The 4,887-nt window shown below is 37.8% G+C and overlaps 1 pseudogene; it reads left to right on the top strand.

The window, feature by feature from the left end:
• Positions 1 to 3,568: 3,568 nt before the first annotated feature.
• Positions 3,569 to 4,028, top strand: LOC114634872 (annotated as a pseudogene).
• The last annotated feature ends 859 nt before the right edge of the window (positions 4,029 to 4,887 follow it).

The following is a 4,887-nucleotide window of genomic DNA, read 5'->3' as shown; positions in this document are numbered from 1 at the left end:
GCAAAACAAAATAAGCATTGCTTAATGAAACAAGTAAGGTTTAACATGTATCAGATTCCTTCTTTCATGGAGAGCAAATATGAAGGTTGTGAAATCCTTTCCAGAACATGGAAAGTTATGGTGCCTCAGCTCTCCCAGCCAGGCCCACTCCTTCAAGGTCCTGAGGAAAAGAAAACTTCTGTTTCAAGTAGAAGTCCTCACCCATCATACATTCCTGACATTCTTCAGTGATGGACAGTTCCAGCTGTGACAGCTGAAGAGTGCAAAACAACTCAATAGCAAGAGCCCAGACCGTAGACAATCCCTTCCTGCTCCAAAGCTGCCATCTTTTGAATCAAGCTCTACTCCTAAATTCTGCCAGATTTCGCTGTAAACGTCTTATTAGCATGTACTGGTTCCTCTACGTTCATTATCAACTTGATTCTGGCACTGAATATTACCAGAGGCCTCGATGTGGCTCAAATAGCTTATAAGCATGAAGTTTCTAATCTTTCTCTTCTACTATCTTCCAGAGAGGTGGATGGCTAAATAACACATCAAATTTTTCTAATAGTAAAAGAACCCAAAAATATTTTCTCATGATACATAAAAGAAATTGTCAATTTTCTCTTTATTTGCATATTCCTCATGAATTATGACTTTATTAATTTAATATGCATCCACTTATTTGTTTCATTATGTGCCTCTATAGGAATATGTTAGCACTGCAGGATTTCCTTTGACTATCAGGCTTATAATATGAATAGAACATAAAGTTTCTATTATTTATTTGCTTATTATTTTATTTTTCTGCTGGGGAAATCAAACTTAGGGCCTCATGCATGCTAGGTGAGTCCATTCCCACAGAGCTACCCTCAACACACTGACACTTTTTTCTGTTCCTTATCCCTGTGACTGCAAGTTTTACATTTCAAATTTACTATTTTGCAGAATTCCATACTTTAGCCATTATAAAATGTGATTCAAGAAACCTGAATCAGCTCCTTGTACAGTAGAATAGAAAGCAAAGTAAATTTTCACCATCTTAAATTTAAAGGGAGGTTGACCTTTTTTATTCAGTTTGAACAGTAAGTCTACAAGATAAAAATATAATCTTCAATAAGATTTAACTAAAACATATTTATTATATCATACTTCAAGTACCATTTTATCTATTATTTACAAATATCATATGCCTTACTAATCATATTATCAGGAACTGCTACTATTTAGTGTAGCATGATTTGCTAGCAATAACAATTCTCAAATATTATGAGTGAATAACTGGACTACTGAGTTGGGCACAATCTGAAAATGGTTCAAAATTTTTCAAAGAAACATGCAAGCAAAGAAAAGAAGAGCAAGAATGATGAGGAGGATGCTTAGAAGACAAAGGGCTTACTATGTAAGTGTAAGAACCTGAATTTAATCCTCTTAACACATATTTAAAAGGCATGGTGGTGTGCACTTGTTACCTCGGAGCTCCAAGGGAGACCACATAAACCCTTGGAACTCAGGGACCAACTAGATTATACAGCCTAATTTTAAGTTCTCCACCAAGGAAGAGACCTTGCCTCAAGAGAAAAAAAAAAAGTCAATGGTATAGAAAAGTGAGGGAGAAGCCTACAGTCTTGATTTCAGCAGGCTGAGACTTCTGTATTAGAACAGTGAGTGAGTCCAAGCTTTCCATAGGATGCAGACTGAGTGCATTTATAGGGACAGAGAGATATGTCTATATACATAGGTAGCTACCAGGAAGTTACAGCTATTTTTTGTGGTTTGAGTTGAGAGCAGGGTAGATTATTTTCCATACCAGAACATATTGTTTCTACAGGTGAAGTAAACAGGTTAGGCTGGAGCCAAGCAATTCTTTATGGCTAGAGGCTATTGCCCAGTACTGCCTGACTCAGTTCTTCATGTCCTGAGGCTAGTATCCAACAGATGGCAGCTGAAGAACAACACTTGAGCTTGACCTCCCATGTGCAAGTGCACACACACACATGCACACACACAACATACACATGAAAAGAAATACAAGAAAAACAAAAAGGTCCATATGTTTCTTTTTTATGTGTACAAGGGCCAACAAAAGCCAGAAAAGGGCATCAGATCCCCTAAAGGTGTAAGGCACCTGACATGGTGCTGGGAACAGAACTTGGATCCTCTGGGAAAGTGGGGAGCAATTTTAACTATTGAGTCATCTCACCAGCTCCTTCTATTTCTTGATAACAGAGAAGATGCCCACAATTTACAGCAGGGAAATTGTAAAAACATCAAAAAATAAGCAAGCTACGGCATTTACAAATGGAGAACTGGATGCATTAGCTAAACTTATTAAGATTGCAACTTTCATCACCTTTAAATGCATATTCCCCAAACCGTATCAGTAAATGTTTCTTAAAAGTCACTAGGAAAACAATAAATGGTTTCTTATCCCATATGTGTTGTGTGTGTGTCTCTGTTTCCCCCATCTCTCTCTGTCTGTCTCTGTCTCTGTCTGTCTCTGTCTCTGTCTCTGTCTCTCTCTCTCTCTCTCTCTCTCTCTCTCTCTCTCTCCCTCTTCGTGTGTGTGTGTGTGTGTGTGTGTGTGTGTGTGTGTGTGTTCGTATTCTGAGGATCTAACTCAGGTCCTCATGCTTACAAAGCAAACATAGAGGCAAATGTCATCTCCTCGACACTGTTACTCCCTTTCTATGCCTATCTTCAATTTATTTGGGTTGGTTTAATAGGAGGGAAAGTTAATATGAGTTGAGGTTGTAAGGATTGTGTAGCTTTAAGCAAGATAAAGAATTTGAGGATGAAAAAACACAAGTCATATCCTTTTATTGATGGAATATCCAAGATCTAATTAGACACTTAAATATTTTAGCCGAGGTGAATGAGACATTGGGAGCATTGAAGTTGATACTGTTTTACAGTATAATTGACCATAGCTAATAACAACCTGAAGGAACTCTTAAGAATCACTGCGAATAGATGGTAAGTATTCTCACCAGCTCAAAAAAACAAACAAACAAAAAAACCTAAGCATATCAGGTTTATATTAAATTTAGGCATTCTACAATGTATACCTACTTGAAAGCAGTGTGCTGTCATGATAAATGTATGTAATTATCATTTCTAAGTTAAAATGTTTACATAATAGCAACAGAATTTAGAAGTTCACATTTCTCACTACTATTTATTATTCAAAGAAATTTGTATTTTCTAATATAAGGAGTATTTAAACACAAAGTAATACTGAGATACAAACATTCATTACCCTGATTTGATCAGTACACGTTGCATTCCTGTACCGAAATATCATACTTTAATCCATAAATATGTACAAATATTATTAAAAGGGGGGCTTCTTATCCTGTGTGTACTTGTTAGAGGAGACGGAAATGTCAACTACCTTGATTTAATCATTAGACAATGTATCCTTGTATTAAGTTGTCCTGGCTCTTTCCCATAAATTTGAACCAAAGGAAATTCTCCTTACTAGCTCTATTTTAAAAGTGTATATTGCTAGTAAAAGCTAGGCATGGTTGTAGGTTTTGTTAAAAACAGAAGATGAGATGTGTAGTTTAAAAGTAGCAAGTCATCCATGGCGGCCAGCAGGAGGCTGATGAAGGAACTTGAAGAGATCCACAAATGTGGAAGGAAATCTTTCCTTACACCCAGGTTGATGAAGCTAATCTATTGACTTAGCAAGGGCTTATTACTCTTGACAGCCCTCCATATGATGCCTTCAGAACTGAAATCAGCTTTTCAGCAGTGTATCTGTTCAAACCATCCAACATCACATTTATAACAAAGATCTACCACCCTGACATCGATGAGAAGGGGCAAGTCTGTGTGCCAGTAACTAGTGCTGAAAACTGGAAGCTAGCCACCAAGACTGGCCACAGTGACTCAGTCCCTCATAGCACTGGTGAATGAACCCCAGCCTGGGTACCCACTCTGGGATGATCTAGCTGAAGGATTCTCTTAAGGTTCGTAAAAAATTCTGTAAGAATACTTAAGAGTTTACAAAAAAATACGGGAGAAAGGGACCTGTGGACTAAAATCTACCATGAGTGATTCTAGCAAGGTTGATCAGAGACCTGGAGCAGTGCATGCAGATACCCCACAAAGCAGGAATCTGGAAAATTGACACGTGCCACCAACTGGCATCTGCTTGTGGCAGTTACAAACTTTCTACAGTTTTCTTAATCAAAACTGGTCTTAGTAACCTGCAAAGAAGGATTTAAAAATTCAGATGTTCTAAAAAAAAAAAAAGTAGCACCTCAGGAAATTTCAGCCTTTTTGTACATTAATTTCAAAGTCTCTGCAAGGAAATAAGGCACAGTTGACTACAGAGAGAACGAAAGCTCAAGGTTCCAAAGTGGGGCCTGAAAAATGAGACTGTGGAAAAGTTAAATGTATGATTTAAATAAATACAAGCTGAGGTGATTTGCATAACAATTGGCATCCTTTTTTTTTTTTGCATTGGCCAGTATTTATGGAAAAGGGGATTGTGGTGGTTTGTGTCTGTGTTTACGTGAAGTCTAGCTAGCTGTACAGAGGAGTGAAGACCTGGGCTGCATCAGAAGCGGTCTTCTGGGCTGGCTCTCTGGATTTCCTTTGAACTCTTTTTCAACATTATGCTATGCAGCAGCTTGTCTTTGTGTTGGTAGAAGGGAAAGGAAAAACACAGGAGGCTAGGCTTCAGTTTTTAAATTAAAGCTCTGCTGGGCTGATTGCTCTAGTGGCTTTTCAAACACAGAACAAGTGGGGACATTAAAACTCCTGTTTCTGTAGGACCACGAACTGAGCCCACCACTACCGCCATATTTTTTTTTTTAATTCGTTCTCAATACCAAATAGAGCAGATTTCAATGTATCTTACAAACACCTTAAACAGTCTCAGGGGTTTGTTTTGTT

The sequence above is a fragment of the Grammomys surdaster genome, unplaced genomic scaffold, assembly GCF_004785775.1.
Source record: "Grammomys surdaster isolate TR1022 unplaced genomic scaffold, NIH_TR_1.0 1136, whole genome shotgun sequence".
Classification (NCBI taxonomy): domain Eukaryota; kingdom Metazoa; phylum Chordata; class Mammalia; order Rodentia; family Muridae; genus Grammomys; species Grammomys surdaster.
This window is presented reverse-complemented; position numbering and strand designations above follow the sequence as displayed.